We start from the raw sequence: 17399 nt of genomic DNA, 5'->3' as shown, positions 1-17399 counted from the left end.
AGTACTTTTTGAAATAATAGCTAACCTGCTGAGCACTTATAAGTTGCGGGCATTCTTCAGACTTGCACGTGTCACCTCTCCCCCGGACAGCAACACTACAGGGTAGTTACACGCAGCACTCTCTCCTCTTCACAGGAAAGGAAATGAGGTCAGTGCGGCTGAGGAACTGCCTGACCTCCCAGATCTGGTAAGTGGAGGAGTCCAGGCCCCGCAGCCCCTGGCCTGGCCTTGTATTCCTTCATTCAGCAAATACCTATTAGCCACCAAACAGAAACAGCACTGGGGGTTTTTTCCAAGTAAACAAACTGCTTTCTGGAGAGGCCATTTCTTTCACGGCGCAGGAGATAAAGGAGAGCGGGACCTTGCAATCATAGTGTTTCTACCACCCGGCTTGGTTCAGTTTCTCCCCCTGCATTATACTCCCCCGGCTGGACTATGTGGGAGCTGGAAACAAAACAGACAAATCTCTGTGTTCACAGAGCGTGCCTTCTTGCGGGGGGACAGACCATAACCAAGATGAATTAGTAAAATATATACTATGTGGCGTAGTTTACAAAGAGGAAAACCTGAGCGGGAAAGAAGGTGGATTTGAGGGGAGGTGAACAATTTCAGATTGGGCGGTAAGGGCAGGCCTCCCTGAGAAAGTAATTTTCAGTACAAGCCAGAAGGAGGCAAGAGGATGAACCATGCAGCGAGCTGGGGGCAGAGCATTCCAGAGAGAGGGCAGAGTCAGTGCAAAGGTCCTGTGGCAGCAGGTTTGCCAGTATGTTGGGGAACAGAGAGGCCAGCGTAGCAGGATCAAGTGAGCCAGGGGAGCAAGCAGGAGTGACAAGGGCCAATCCAGAGGCTTTGAGGGTCACAGTAAGGACTCTGGCTCTGACTCTCTGATCAATCCCCTTGGGATGAAGAGACCAGGCTTCGAGAGAGCTGGTGATTCATTAAAAGCCATACAGGGCTCAAGTTTAATCCAAGGCCCAGGAAGCAAAACCAACCCTGATGCGTCATCCCCCTACGTGGAGACCCCAGACCTTTCCTTCCTGCCCACAGCCTCTTCAACCTCGCACCCCCTTTACTTCTGACTTAAAACAGCTACTGAGCGGAATGATGCAAAAAGACCCACTGGGCGGTCTGCAGTGGGAGGGCTGGGATCCAGGGCCCTCCCCCAGCCCCGCACTGCAATCAGGGGTGGAGAGGATGATGGAGACGGGCCTCCGGAACCAGGGGGGCCAAGGTGCTGGGAACCCTCTGGTGAGGGTGAGCTTCCTGGGGCTCCTGCCTCTCTCCCGCTGAAACCTCTCCAGAAAGGGGGTTTGTTTACCTGGAGAAAGTCCCCAGGTGGGCACTAGAAACAAATAGTTCCCCTTTCCCATCTGAAAGCAGGGAAACAGGACCCACGGTGTGCAGCTCGCGTTACACCAAGCCCATATTCCTCCCTAGAGACAGGGATCTGCGGTGGAGTTTTCACAGTGAAGTTTGTGATGTTCCCCTCATGCTTCCCCTCCCACTCTCTGTTCCCCAAGGTCCCCCCACCCGGGCCTCCTGCTCTAGCTGAGCTCCCAGGTGTTCTGGAAGGTGCTTTGTAAGGCCCTGCCTTTGCCTCCCGTTGGTGGGAACTCGACAATGCTCCCCTGAGGTTTGCCTGCCTCCTCAGGGAGAAAAACATCACAGGAGCCCTTTAGAGAACCCAGAAGTGGGCAGCAGTAAAGCAGCCCCGGGCATTTATGGAAGGCATGGCCAATGCCTCACAGCAAATAGCGAGAGCAGCTGACATGCCCCCACTTCAGCTCATCATGTGTGCCAGGCACTGTTCTGGGAGCCTCCCGGGCATCAGATTAACTAGTGTAGCCCTTACACTAGACGACTCTGTGATGAGCCCCATTGTACAGAGAAGGAAGCTGAGGCTGAAGGAGGTTAAAGGACTCACCAAGGTCATAGGCACCCATGATAAGTGCCAGCGCTGGGATCTGAACCCAAGCAGTCTGACTCCAGAGCATGACAGCCCCTCTGGGGGGAGGCTGGTGGCCCACCCCCTTCTGGGACATTCCCAGAGATGAGACACACTGGGCTGAGAAAGGCAGCACTGAAGGCAAGACCAGTAAACTCTGAAGATGGCGAGCCACCACCTCCATGACATGTCATCTACCACCCCAGACAATTACTCTCTGCTCCTCTGGGAGTGCTGTATTTCCTGTGTCACCTATACATACCACACAAGTCTTGACATGGCTGATTCGTACACCTGGCTCTTCCAGAACCAGACTGTGAGCTCCTGGAGGTCCCTGTTCTAGTGTATTTGTATCCCACTGAGAGGCACTGTGAGGGCTCACAGTAAACGTGTTCTGACTGAATGAATGAATGAGTGTGTGAGTGAATGAATGAATGAACCCAGCCAGGTCCAGATGGTTTAGGTGTCTCCTTTATAAACTTTGAGATGGAACATCACAACATCAGGTCAACAGTTCCTATCTGCCTCCCACGCATTCCCACATCTGAACTGAAATAGATACATACATATGTTCCCCCTTTTTCCTTTTATTGCATTTAATTCCATGTTTCAGTGTAATTTAATAAAACACAATAGCTTCAAGTGTTGGACCCTGATGCACTGTGCTATTCATGAATATTTATCACCCTGGGCTATATAAAATGGAATATTAGCAATTAAAAGAAGGTCAACAGAAGACTTTCTGGAACTCTCTACCAAGGTTAAGGAAGAGAAATGACACTGTGATCAAGAGCCCTGGGCAAAGACTTCGCAGGAAAGGGAAGGTTTGGCTGACAAGGCCAAAAAAAAAAAAAAAAAAAACACATGCTCTAAAGGCCAGCCAAGACCTGAAGAAACTTCTACAAGTGTTTGAAGCAGGTCTCTTCTACCCGAAAAAAAAATTTTTATTTAGATGAATAGTGGGTTTGGGTATAAAAAAAAAAAGAACTCAATTGACAGGGTTCCAGAAGATGATTGGAAAAGGAAAATGTGATCCTGGGCCAAATTACTATCTCTGCCTGCCTTTGTCTCCTTCTCAACTACTGACCTGAAGGTGTTCCAATAACTCATGGAAAGAAAGCATCTGCCCCTGATCTATGTAAGTGTTCAATAAATGGTGAGTCCCTCCATGTCTCCTTCAAGATTGACAAGGTTCTCACCAACCCTAATTGGTCCAAAAGGACCAACCCAACAACATTTACTTCCCTCTCTGCACAAGCAAGAAAACCCAGTTCTCACCTCATTAGATTCCAAAGTCCTCCACAAAGGATTTGACAGCCACTGCAAAGATGCCCAGGATGGAGTGAACCACTTCTCCCCCAGGCAGCGTTTCTCCTCAGGGAACCAGAAGATCAGCCTCCTGGCAATCTCATCTCCAACCTAACTGTTAGCCCCTGAGGCTATGAGAACAATTCTTATCCTTCTGCACAGACTCCCTTCAAATATTTAGAGCTTCGTGTCCTCCGGGTCTTCTCTTCTGCAGGCTGAATGAGCCTAATATTTTTAACAGTTTATTTTACAAAAGGGTTCCGGGATCCTTCCCTACCCCATCGCTCTTGGTGAATGATGCTCTTGTCTGTCTTGGGCCTCACCCTTGAAAGCAGCACTGCAGATGTGGCCCCGGGGGGGGGGGGGGCAGAGCAGGGCTTTGCAGGTGGACAGGACACTGTTAACTTTGGGGCAGCACAGCTCACTGTTGGTCATTTTTTAACACATCATTCATTTTTTCAATAACATATTTGAGCCCATGCTACTAGCCAGGGACTGCTGGGATGGATGTGGTCCCCGCCTTCAAGAAGCTAACTGTGAAAGCAACAATTCCTAAGTACATCCCCGCTAGGTCAACCTCAGCGGAGATATCAAAGCAGCAGGTAAAACACTTCAAAACAAGATGTCACACGAGTCCCCCTCACTCTCCAGCACTGAACACTCTCTTTCATCCTTAATGATGCTCCTACCCCCAATACCTGACTCTAGGGCAGCCGTGGGCAAACTACAGCCCGCCGGCCGGATCGCCCGTTTGAAATGAATAAAACTAAAAAAAAAAAAAAAAAAAAAAGACCGTACCCTTTTATGTAATGATGTTTACTTTGAATTTATATTAGTTCACACAAACACTCCATCCATGCTTTTGTTCCGGCCTCCGGTCCAGTTTAAGAACCCATTGTGGCCCTGGAGTCAAAAAGTTTGCCCACCCCTGCTCTAGGGACTTGTTACCAGGCCCAGGTGGTGTTACCTCCGCCTCTTTCGCAGCAATAAAGATCAATTCGCTTGTATTGATGGAGTCCTTCCCTTGCACGAGGTACACCCAAGTGCTTTACATGGATGACTCATTTAATAGCTGCCTCGGCAGCGCTGAACTCTGAGCCTCTGAATGTCACGTGCGTGGACTAGGTCTAGTCCACCCAACCAGCCAACCACAAATAATGGGAGTTTCTCACTTCAGAGTTTGCTATTCCTCAAGTCTCAGGCCATTGTCAGGACAGCACTGTCCTGAACTCAACTACCTGAGGACAGTGTGTGAAATGTCCAGGTGCTTCCTTATTGTTATTAAAGTGCACTCAAAGGGTCCATGCCAGTAAAGAAATGTAATTTTCCCATCCTCACATTTTCCTGTTTTAAGACCATGCACATGTGTATCTGCTACTGATATCAATTCTATCTCTGCTAGAATGTTCCTAGAAATTAGAGCGCCTACTGCTTTGAACAAATGTCCAGTGATCCACCATCCATCTTGCTTTACAATGTTGAATAAGAGAGAAACAATTAGAAAATCTCAGATATGGAAGCACTTCCAGGGACCCTCTTTGCTAAGCACATACATACACACACTTTGTTTCTAGGAATGGGGAATGGATGGGTCTGAGTCATCCATATTTTCTCCAGACGGTCATACTCAGAGACAACTGGCCACTGTCAGGACACTGGCAACAGTCCTGGGGTGGGACGAAGGTTGTTGCCTGGACAGAGCAACAGGACAATGGCAGACAATGGCCTCATTCCCAGCACACTTCACCCCCAACACCAACCCCTCAGATGGCCATCCCTGGGGACCAGCAGGTAGTTTTAATCATGAAGATGATGGCTCAGGAGCCCTAAGGCAGACAGCATCTCAGCACAAACCTCAGCCTCTTCCTCAACAAACTGTTCTGCCACGGAACAAATGCACCAGGTCCTGAAAGATTGGCTAGTGTTAGGGGGGAACATCTTGAATATATTAAAACACTACAAAGCCCATTTGCATTCATCTTTCAAAGAGTTTTTATAAACTCTTTATCCTGGTTCTTCTTCAGTGCTTTTTTGTGGTTGTTTTAGATTGTTTTCACTTTAAATGGAACCATCCTCATTCAGTCAGGACTAGAAAACTAAACAATAGCCTGAGGATAGACTTTGCAAGAGGAAAAGCAAAACCAACAGGAGAGCTGGGCCCGCTGCAGGGAGCTCAGGCTGCACAGCAGCAGCGCGGCTTGCAGACACTAAGGTTGGGGCTGAGACCCAGGTCTCAGCCACAATAAGCTCAGCTTGTCTCCATAAAAGGTTGTGTTGTCTGGGGTCAGGAAGGAGGTTGACGCCTTCCCGTGCTCAGCCCTGTTACTCCATGTGTACAGTGACTGCCGGGTGGCCATTGTTTGCAGAGAACTGACACCGAGACGCCAAGGAGGTGATGACCATGTCTTTGAACTCATGCCCCAGCCACTGCGATCTGAGTGTCCCCGGGACAACGGGCATTATGTAATGGGCATCTCAAATGCTGAATAAAATAACAGGTAACAGAGCAGAGGAGCCTCGGGAGACCTAGATGGAAGAGGAAAGAAGGCACGCACCACCATTCCCCGCTAGAGAGAGAGAGATTGAGCTGGATGGAGTTCAAGACAAAGATCAAGGCTGACATCGAGAACGAGAAAGAGAAGCTACCAAAGAAAAATATGGAGACACACACATAAGACATGATGCCCTAGGCCAGTGATGGCGAACCTATGACACACATGTCAGAGGTGACACGCGAACTCATTTTTTTGGTGGATTTTTCTTTGTTAAATGGCATTTAAATATATAAAATAAATATCAAAAATATAAGTCTTTGTTTTACTATGGTTGCAAATATCAAAAAATTTCTGTATGTGACACGGCACCAGAGTTAAGTTAGGGTTTTTCAAAATGCTGACACGCCAAGCTCAAAAGGTTCACCATCACTGCCCTAGGCCTTAGGGGGGATTTTGCAATAGCTGCTCGCTTCCTCACAATTCTCCCTCTGTGTGCAATTGAAAGAAATAAGACCCAGAGCAGCTGACAGGGAATTTAACCTGGAGCCAGGTATAGGGGGAACCAGATGACCTGGGTTCTCCCAGCCTCCCGCTCTCACTGGGTTCTCCCAGTGCCTGAAACATAAGAGGCATCCAATAAATTTTTTTAACTCTCCATTTTAGCAGACTTCTTTATCTTCTTATTCTCTCTCTTGCCTCTCTTATTCTTACTCATGTTAGCATCATTATTACCTTTTATATATTAGCTTTTACTTTTTCCACTCAGAGATAATCATCAAATGTTAGACTTGAAAAAGAGACTTTTATCCCTAACCTGATAAAAGATATCTATAGCCACCTGCAACAAGCATGATGATTCACTGTGAAATATTGAATGCACTCCCTCTGAACTCAAGAACAAGAGAAAGATGTCTACTATCACCGTTTCTATTCAATACTGTGAAGAGGTCATAACCTGTGCAAAAAGGCAATAAAATGAAATAAAAGGTATAAAGAAAAGACACAAAGCACCCTTTCATTATTCACAGATGATATGGTGGTATGTAAAGAAAATCCAAAAGAATATAAATATAATACTAGCAACAAACAATTAGAAAATAAACTTTTTTTTTAAATTCCCACTTAAAATAGCATCAAAAAATATCAAATTTCTGGGAATAAATCTACTGAAAGATTTCCAAAACCTTTCTACTCAAAACCATGGAATGTTGCTGAAAGAAATTAAGGGAAACTAAATAATGTCAATTTTCCTCAAATTGATCAACTGATAAATTTAGTCTCGGCAAAAAATCCTAGCAGGCGTGTGTGTGGAAATTGGCAAGTTGGTTCTAAAATGTACATGGGAATGCAAAGAGCCATGAGGCAAAACAATCATGAAGAAAGCACAAGAAGTTGACAAATTACCAAATAATAAGATGGATTATAAGCTATAGTATTGAGACAGTGCAGCATTGATGTTAGGATAGAGAGAAAAAGGAACAAAATAGAGAATTCACAAGCTGACATACACAAGTAAAGACATCTAATCTGTAATAACGATACTCTTTCAAAAAAATGATGCTGGGTCATTTGGAGTTTTACATGAAAAAAGAAAATGAATTTGACGCCCCTTCCTCATATCAGACACTTAGCACATCAAAAAAGAAATTCCAGATGGATTAGAGGCCTAAATGTGAACGTTAAAACAATAAAACGCTGTTCAAGACGACATCGTGATAAGACTCTACAGGCACATCTCACTGAAGTTGAACATCAGCACCATGAGGTAGGTCCTAAGATCATGCCCCATTTTTAAATGAAAACATTTACACATAGAAAACACAAGTAAATTGCCCAAGATCATTTAGCTAAGAGGCCCAAGCAGAATCTGAAACCATGACTATCTCACTCCCAAGCCTGTGATATTCATTCATTATATGACTCCTCGTGGATCACTTTTTTAAATGTCACTTAGCAGTTCTGTATGTGCCATTCATAATGGTTCTGATAGATCAATAAAGCGGGTCCAGAAGGGCCCCCTTAAAACAGTCAGGATTGAGATACTCTAGATCAGCCATGGGCAAACTACGGCCCACGGGCCGGATCCGGCCCGTTTGAAATGAATAAAACTAAAAAAAAAAAAAAAAAAGAAAAAGAAAAAAGACCGTACCCTTTTATGTAATGATGTTTACTTTGAATTTATATTAGTTCACACAAACACTCCATCCATGCTTTTGTTCCGGCCCTCCGGTCCAGTTTAAGAACCCATTGTGGCAAAAAGTTTGCCCACCCCTGCTCTAGATCCTAAAAAGAACAAGCTTGGGTTATAAATGTATCTAATACGGTTTAATAATTAAAACGTTTACACACACACACACACACACACACACCTCACAGGAAAGTACAGTAGCTCTAACCAGTAAGGGGCCTAGGTGAGATGAGCAGCCTGGACTTTGGAGACCAGAGACCTGTCCAATCTAAGTACTAGGGGTGCAATGAAGGCCTGAACTCAAGCAGCAAATGCTCCTGAAAGCTCAGCAAGGTGTCACAAATGGGCTCCCTTAGCACCATCTATTGTCCAGATGGGACACCAGGACAGCAGCACCCAGAGGTGATCCATGGCAAAGCACCCACAGTTCTTAGAACCCTGCAAAGTACTAATCCAGCGGTTCTCAACCTGTGGGTCACAACCCCTTTGGCGGTCAAACGACCCTTTCACAGGGGTCACCTAAGACCATCCTGCATATCAGATATTTACATTACGATTCATAACAGTAGCAACATTACAGTTATGAAGTAGCAACAACAATAATTTTATGGTTGGGTCACAACACGAGGAACTGTATTTAAAGGGCCAGAAGGTTGAGAACCACTGTACTAATCCAACTGATGCCATCTTATAGGCCAGGACCGATTTTCCTAAGAGAAAATGTGTCTAGATCACATGAAGTCACAACCAACGTGAACATGCAAACAACAAAGCAAACAAGCTATTGAACTAAACATGACTGGCCATTTCATTGGTGGGGGGTGTCCCTTTGAATGTTCATTTGTTACTTGTTCATTTATCAGCCACAATTTGCTTAGTATGTAAGAGAATATTTTTTAACCATGCAAATCTAGCCATGTTTTTCCTATTAAAAAGGCCACTGCTCATTTATTTTTGCAGCAGATTCTCTAGCCTAATCTTTTTTTTTTAAAAATATATTTTATTGATTTTCTACAGAGAGGAAGGGAGAGAGATAGTCAGAAACATCGATGGGAGAGAAACATCGATCAGCCGCCTCCTGCACATCTCCCACCGGGGATGTGCCCGCAACCCAGGTACATGCCCTTGATCGAAATCGAACCCGGGACCCCTCAGTCCGCAGGCCGACGCTCCATCCACTGAGCCAAACCGGTTTCGGCTCTCTAGCCTAATCTTTAGGCAAACCAAGGATGTTTTATAACAGAGAAGAGTATCTTCTCTCAAGGAGTTTACAGTCTAGAGAAAGAGAAGGTGGGGGATTGGTAGGAATGAATGGGATTAAGGGAGGAAGGCTGAGAGAGAGGTTTCAGGAAAAGGAAGCAGACAAATGGAGAAGTGGGGTGCAGGAAGGTGGAGACACGCGCAGAGAAACATAGCTGGGGCAGGGGGTAGCAGTTGTTGGGTTCAGCAGGCCAGTTCCAGCAGGTACAGTGCTTTTCATATTTAAGTGAACAGCTACTAGATGCCGAGCCATGTCCCAAATATAATAATATATGAACATAATAAGTCAGTTCCCGCTCACTTTCCAATACCACCATGTTTATTCTCTTCATCTCTACCACAATTTTAACCATTTATTTTTATTGCCTAGATAATTGTCACAGACATACACACAGCTGCAAACCACATGAGAGCACAGACTACATCTTCTGATCCCAGTTCTCAGCTCTGCCTTATGAGCTGTGTAACCTTAGGCAGGTTATTGAACCTCTCTGATCCAATCCAGTTCACGGAGATTTTGTGAAAATCAAATGAGAAATACATATAAAATACAGTATAGCTCTCAGTAGAATTATTCCATTTCCCCTAATACTAAGCAAGAACAAATGTCCAGGATCCACATTCCATTAACAGCGCTTCCTCCTTTTCCCAGATGAGGTGTATTCTGGCTACCCACAGTTAAGACTCTCCATTCAGGGATCCAAACAGGAAAAATCCTACATCCTTGCCATTCCATGCTGGTTTATTGGAATTTCATGCCTCTGGGCAGTTTCAATCCTCTCCTCTCCTCTCCCCCTCCTCCTGCCTGATGCTATGATGCCACAATCCAGTCTCTGTGACTCGGGAAATGTTTCCATGGTGATGAGCAGTGATGTCATAAAGGGTGGATTGTTACAGGGTTGAATGATATCTGGCACCAGATGCACCCTGCCTCCTTATAAAAGGGGGGGAGGGGGAAGACAAATCCTGTGGGCACATCCCAGAAAATGGGGAACCGAATCACCCAAGGGATGGCAAGGGATGACCAGAGGGAGAGAAAGTTACAATCTCTCCCATGCACCAGCAGCCCCATTTGGAAAAGACTGGATTCAACAGACCTCCCCAAGGCAAAGATCGTTTATCGGCAAAGGAAATCAAAGAAATCAACAAGAGGCAGTGACCACAGGAGACTCCACCTTCTGGTCTAGAAAGACCCCAGCCAGCAGTGGCTTCATCCACCACAGCCCATATTTCTAGAATAAAAAGCCACGGGCTCTCCCTTACCAGAGCCTTAGATTGCCATGTGCATCGGATTGCTCCAAAGACAGACCATTGTGATTTTCAGCCCAGCATGCATTTTACAGTAACAAGTCCTACCAGAGAACTAGCAGCCACCCCCAGCTGAAGTCCTAGGGGAACGCAAACCACCTTGTTAAGAACATTCCCAGAGGAGAGTTTATACTAAAGAAATCCCATATGCTGTCTGCCATCTCTGAGTTCCCTAAAAACCCGGCCCGTGAAAAAGGAGTGCCTGACACCAGGGAAGTTTGGCTGCACAGCTAGAGGAAGGAGAGCCTATGGGCAATGCTTGGAAGCAGAGACGCACGTGTTGCATGGGAAAGGCCTGGTCGGGGTGACCACTGTCTGACTATCCCTTGTAGCTGCAGATTGAGGGATTGCCACAATTGTGAGTGCCAAGGAATGGGTCCTCCTCAATAAAACGTTTCCCTTGGTCCCACAGGAGACTCAGAGAACCAGTGCTCCCCTCTTTCTTTCTCTGGGCAGCTGGTTTTCCTGAATGCTCTGTTCCTGGCACCTTTGGTCCACAGTAATAGCTAAGTATGTGTGCAGTGTGCATATATTTTTATGACCTTCATCATTATTCACGAACTAACTTCAAAGGGAAGTCATTTCCATCCAGGAGACCTGAAATATGCTTTTCCGTACCCACACATGCATGGAGATCAGATAAAGGACACTTGTTATTCCAGAGAGCAGGAGGCAATGTTTTCTGGATGTCAGTATGGGCAGCGCCAAACCATCCACCATGTGTCAGAGGAAAGCCAAATGGCCTGCAGGCTCCATCACTAGATCACTTGCCAGACCCCAAACATGTCACGGTCTCTCATGCCTCCTGGCCTTGGCCCATGCTGTCCTTTTGGTCAAGAATGTTCACCACCCCCATCCTGTCCTGTCCTCACAACCCCCCTTGACCATAAGATCTGGGCCCAGGTCAGATGGCCCAGATCCTCCCCTGTGAATGTGTCTGGAAGGAGGCCCGCCCTCCTTTACTGTCCAGCTCCTCCACTACAGTGTGATTCTCTTAGGACAGGGACCAAACCTTGTTCATATTGAATACTCAACCCAGCTGATGGCTCAGTGGTTGAGCTGATCAACCTACGAACCAGGAAGTCACAGTTCAATTCTTGGTCAGGGTACATGCCTGGGTTGCGGGCTCCATCCCCAGTGAGGGGTATGCAGGAGGCAGCCTATCAATGATTCTCTCTCATCACTGATGTTTCTATCTCTCTTCCCCTTTCCCTTCCTCTCTGAAATCAATAAAAATATATATTTTTTAAAAATAACTACTCGGCTGGAGCACATGTCCCTAGCATCTGCAGTACATGTGTGCCAAGGTGAATGGCGGGAGAGAAGCCAAAATCCTCATTGTCTGCAAATCCGCACTGCCAGCCCCTACTCTTCCAAAATAAAAGGTGATTTAGACAAGTACGTTTTGGTGACTTGAGGCACTAATTTCATGGACCAGGGTCCTTAGATAAGATCAAGGAGGAGCAGTGGAGTCATATAAGGCGGCCTGACACTCTAGAGACCCAAACTCTGGCCGTGGGACACTGAGCAAGCTGTGGCCCCTCCTGGAGCTCCAATCGTCTCATCTATGAAACCAGAGAAGGGTGGAGTTTGGACTCTAGTCCAGTTCTAGCTTCTAACCCACCGGAGAAGTGCATGGCATTTTCATATCCTGAAACAGGAGCACGCTATACTTCAAGGATGAGGCCTCAAGGCACTTGGCTGCCCTCCTGGGTTGATATTGACCCTTTCAGTTTCCTGTAAAATCTCCCTTCCTGTTTATATCAGGGCACTCCGGGCTAGGGATGGATGACAACTCCCAGCGAAGGGCAGACTGTAAAGACAAATGGAACTGTCTAGTAGAGCTGCCCTTGTTAAAACCGTGTCACCCAGAGAGAGCCTGCCCCCCTTCTCAAACACCTGGGAGCCTAACCTTCCTCTGCCAGGCCCCAGCCACCAGCAAAGCTCCAAAGCTCTTCCCATGTCTTGCCTGAGCGGGGCTAATCCCATTATTTTGCAAGCACGTCTCGATGTGCCTGTACATTCTGTCACTCTCCTTGTCCATGACAAATGCCCGGCATAAAAATTACCTGCAGAAATGTGTTAAGGCGGCAGCAAGTACATCCAGAGGCCTGGGGAAGGTGAGAAGGCTGGAGATTGGTGGAGATGATCTTCATTACTGGTGCATCAGAATAAAAGGCGTTAGAGGAATGGGGGGTGCCAGGGTAAAGGAAAACACTGCTGGTTCATTCACCAGCTGCATACACGTGTCAAAAGCCTATCCAAGTTGCTCAGCAACAAGAAAAGGCATTTCGGAGAGCAAGGGGCTAACTGGATAAATAAATTAATTAGACATCTCCAGAGTCAGTGCCATAAATGACAACAGGCCTGAGTGACCAGTTTCTTGCTGGCTTAAGTGCCTTCCTCCCCTACTTGAGCTTTTGGTCCAGCAAATTTAAGGAGCTGGGGATAGGGGGAGCCAGGTAACAAGAGATGCTACCTTGGGAGGGGTAGGTGATGGAGGGAACCTTGCCTTGGCAGAGAAGTTGAGCTAAAGATATTCAAGGTCTCTTTCAATGCTCATGTTTGATCAGTTTTGCCCTGCAGGGTAGAAAGGGCAAGAAAAGGAGTTAAGTCCTCACTCCGGCGCCCTGAAGGGAACTTAATAACCTGCTTTCCCACACCATCGCATGGGGTTTCCCTTTGCTGTATTTAAAACAAGCAGGTTCCCATGAAAGCCGATAGATGGCTGTTGTTAGGGCGTTTGTGTGGGAAATCTGATGTTTTGTTGGTGGTTGCTTTTTCCCCCCTTTCTCTGCTTTGCTTCCTCCCCTTAGTTTCCTTTAATTACAGCAGAACCCCACTGGTTGTGCTAATGATGGAGAGGGCGCTGCTGCACAGAGCGCACAGTGAGAGGAGGGAGCAGGCAGGGGCCAGAGCCTGCTCTCTGGGAAGGGGAGACAGCAGTGGTGTGGGCATCTGGGTTTGCTGCCGGTAACAATTGGCTGGGAGCCTCCGGGCCAGCCTCTGCACCTCTCTGAACCTCTGTTTTCCCTCCCTGCAAGTAGGGAGAATGGGTTTTATGATATTTTGAGAACAACTGATGCCACTGCTAATTACACCTCTCCCTTGCTCAGAATTACTAAGGGTTTCCCATTGCAAACAGAAATAAACGCAAGTCTGGCAGCAGGACCTGCAACGCCTCCCTAATCCAGTCTCACCTCTTCCCTGTCTCTCCTGGTTCCCTGAAACACCCTGTTGCTTCTCACCTACAAGCTTTTAGTCATCCTGCTCCTGGCCTGGAAACACTACAAGTTAAGCACAAATGCTCAGTGAAGGTTCTTAGAGAACAGGCCGGTCTAATCGGGAAAAGGCCCAGGAGTTGAAAATACACCTGAGCCTGGTGGGATCAGTGGTTGACCCTCTCCCTTCCCGGGCCTTGCTCTCCTTGAGGGAGAAGTGGACCAGGCGAGGCTCTGTGGCTCAGCGTGTAAGGGGACTTGTGGCTTAGTTGCTCACCAGCTACCTGACCTGGGCCAGGTATTTAACTCCCCTGTGCCTTTGCTTACTCGTCTTTACAATGAGGCTCATAATAACGGATACTCAGGATGGTGAGGATTGAATGAAATGCTGCTGCAAAGGTTACAGCTCAGCATCTGGTACATGATAAGAATGTCCTCAATGTCTGTTATTTTTACAAAATTACCTCATTCTAGAACGAAATAAAAGCTGACCTCTTCACCTTTACCCACCTGTTCATGCTGGTACACTCAGCCTACCCCTCTCCCAAACTCTTTAAATGTCCCGATTTCTATGTCAATATAATAGTAGACTCAATGATTTCCATCTTCAAAAGACATGTTCCTCTATTTCATTGCCGACTCCGCAGCTTATTAGCTGTGTGACCTTCGCAATCTACGTGACCTCTCTTCATCAGTTTCCTCATCCTTAAGTTAGAGATCATAATAACCCCAACTCACAGGTTGCTGTGAGGGAGAAATGGGGTGACACATGTGAAGCACGCAAGACTGGTACCTGGCACATAGTAGGCCCTCGACAAATGTTAGAGCCCATCCACAAAGGCTTCATTTTGGGTTCTAATATCGGTTTGATATTTCCATTCTTTTATCTACATGTGCTTATGTTAGATATCATGTTCCCAGAAGATCAAGATCAAGTCTGAATTGGTTCATATGTGCCCAAATCCTAACTGCATAGTTCATCATCATTCATTACTTTTAATGAATGACTATTACCAAAAGACAAAAGATAATAAATAATAATAAAAATAATAAATAATAATGAATATAGGAGATAATTCACCTATGGAGTGTGCTTGTTTAAGATCTCAGGTATACATAAATAAGTCTCCTATGAATAAAAGGCATAGCTGAGATAAAATCACAAGTTCAAAACCATCTTAGATGTGGGTGGCCAGCTTGTCAATGATTTGGCATAACCCACCCATGCCTTGAGAGAACAAGCTGGGGGCTGTGGAGGGAGGCATGTATCTCTGAGTGCCAGAAAGTGTGACTACCTTTATGAGTGAGTAACATGGCACTTGAAAGGGGTAGAAATGCCCATTTTTCAGCCCTTAATATTATGAGCCTTCACCTCATTCCAACTCCATGAGCCCCTATAGTAAGAGGAATGGCTAAGAGGGAGAAAGTAGTAGGGTAGGATAGAAGGCAGAAGAGAGGAAGAAACCAAAAGTTCCCATACTTGCTCAGACACTGAAAAAGAGAATTCAGCTCTTTAAGGAACAAAGCAATGGGAAGTCATGGTTTAGTAGTTACAGAGCTTCTGTTTGGGCAATGAAAAAACTTTGGAAACAGATAGTGGTGATGGTTGGACAACAGTGTGAATATAACCAATGCCACCTAAAAATGGTTCAAATGGAAACTGTTATAACAAATACATAAATAAAATTTAAGGGGGAAAAAGAGAATAGCACTTTCCCCAATTTCTCTTCTCTTTAACCAAAGAAAATCCACCATTAGAAGCATTTCACAGAAATAGAAGCTGGCCTTTGTACAGAGCCCTATTCTCTCACCTCATGGGAGTGGCCTCCCTCTCCCAGATGCCATTCCTGAAGGCGGAAAAGTTAGACAAATGGCACAGGCTATGATTTCAGAAGACCCCCCCATCCCTAAAATACCTTTCCAAACCATCCCCAGTAGAAGTGGACAATTTCTATTCACCATTAGGAGAGCAAACTTAGAATGCATGTTTCTAAAAAGCACATATAAATGGCCAACAGATATATGAAAAAAATGCTCAACATCACTAATTATCAGGGAAATGCAAATCAAAACCACAATAAGATGTCACCTCACATCTGTTAGAATGGCTCTTACCAAAAAGACAAAAGATAATAGATGTTGGTGAGGACCTGGAGAAAAGGGAACTTTTGTGTATAGTTGCAAAATGGTATGGCCATTATGAAAATAAGTATGGAGATTCCTCCAAAATTTAAAAATAGAACTAACAAATAAACCAGCAATTACAATTCAGGGTATATTGCTAAAGGAAATATATCGGCCCAGCTGGTGTGGCTCAGGGGTTGAGTGTTGACCTACAAACTAGGACGTCACAGTTCTATTCCTGGTCAGGGCACATGCCCCAGTTTTGGACTGGATCCCCAGTAGGGGGCATGCAGGAGGCAGCTGATCAGTAATTCTCTCTTATCATTGATGTTTCTCTCTCTCTCTCTCCTTCTCCCTTCTATCTGAAATCAGTAAAAATATACTACTATTTAAAAAAAAGAAAGAAGGAAATCCTGTTAGTTATGACAATATGGATGAACCAGAAGGACATTATGCCAAGTAAAATTAGGCAGGCACAGAAAGACTAATCCTGCATGATCTCACATATATGTGGAAACTCAAAAGTTAGACTCATAGAAGCAGGGAGTGGATTGTCAGGGGCTCGGGGATGGGGAGATGTTGGTCAAAGAATACAAAGTTTGTTTTGCAAGATGAATAACTTCTAGAGCAGCGGTTCTCAACCTATGGGTCGCGACCCCTTTGGGGGTGTCGAATGACCCTTTCACAGGGGTCACCTAAGACCATCAGAAAACACATATATATTTACATATTGTTTTTGTGATTAATCATTACGCTTTAATTATGTTCAATTTGTAACAATGAAAATGAGGGTCACCACAACATGAGGAACTGTATTAAAGGGTCGCGGCATTAGGAAGGTTGAGAACCACTGTTCTAGAGACTTAAGGTACAGCATGGTGACTATAGTTAATAATACTGTTTGTATACTTGAAATTGGCTAATAGAGTAGCTCTTAAATGTTCTCACAACCAATAAAATCGTTACTATGTGTGGTGATGATTACATTTATTAACTTGATTGTGGTAATCATTTCACAATGTATACATATATCAAAAAAAAATCACATTGAACACCTTAAGTATATACAATTGTTGTTGATTATAACTCAATGAGACTGGAAAATAAAATAAATAAAATTCAAAGGCCTCAGGAAAAGGAATTGAAGGAGCAAAAGACTAGTATTAGACTTTTTCTAGAGCAAGGAGAGCAGTATAAGTGGAAGTTACTGGGCCTAGCTGACCTGGCTCAGTGGTTGAGCATCAACCTATGAACCAGGAGATCATGGCTCCATTACCAGTCAGGGCACATGCCCAGGTTGCAGGCTCAATCCCCAGTGTGGGGCGTGCAGGAGGCAGCCAATCAATGATTATCTCTCATCGTTGATATTTCTATCCCCCTCTCTCTCTCTCTCCCTTCCTCTCTGAAATCAATAAAAATATATTAATAAAAGAAAAAAGAAGTGATTACTGGGCACAGGGGAGGATAAGGGCCAGAAAGGGGAACTGAGCACACTTCCCTGCATCCCTCTCTTCTCTTATTTTGCTTTCAGCAAACATTCCGCCCAGCCT

At 45.4% G+C, this 17399-nt stretch overlaps 1 protein-coding gene across 1 annotated transcript in view; it reads right to left on the bottom strand.

The window, feature by feature from the left end:
• Positions 1–17399, bottom strand: part of SORCS3 (sortilin related VPS10 domain containing receptor 3) — a 521399-nt gene that overhangs the window by 486126 nt on the left and 17874 nt on the right. The gene's annotated exons all lie outside the window — the stretch shown is intronic.

Source organism: Myotis daubentonii, chromosome 13, assembly GCF_963259705.1.
Source record: "Myotis daubentonii chromosome 13, mMyoDau2.1, whole genome shotgun sequence".
In the NCBI taxonomy this organism is placed as follows: domain Eukaryota; kingdom Metazoa; phylum Chordata; class Mammalia; order Chiroptera; family Vespertilionidae; genus Myotis; species Myotis daubentonii.
The sequence above is the reverse complement of the archived record's forward strand: the minus strand, read 5'-3'. Positions and strand labels throughout refer to the sequence as shown.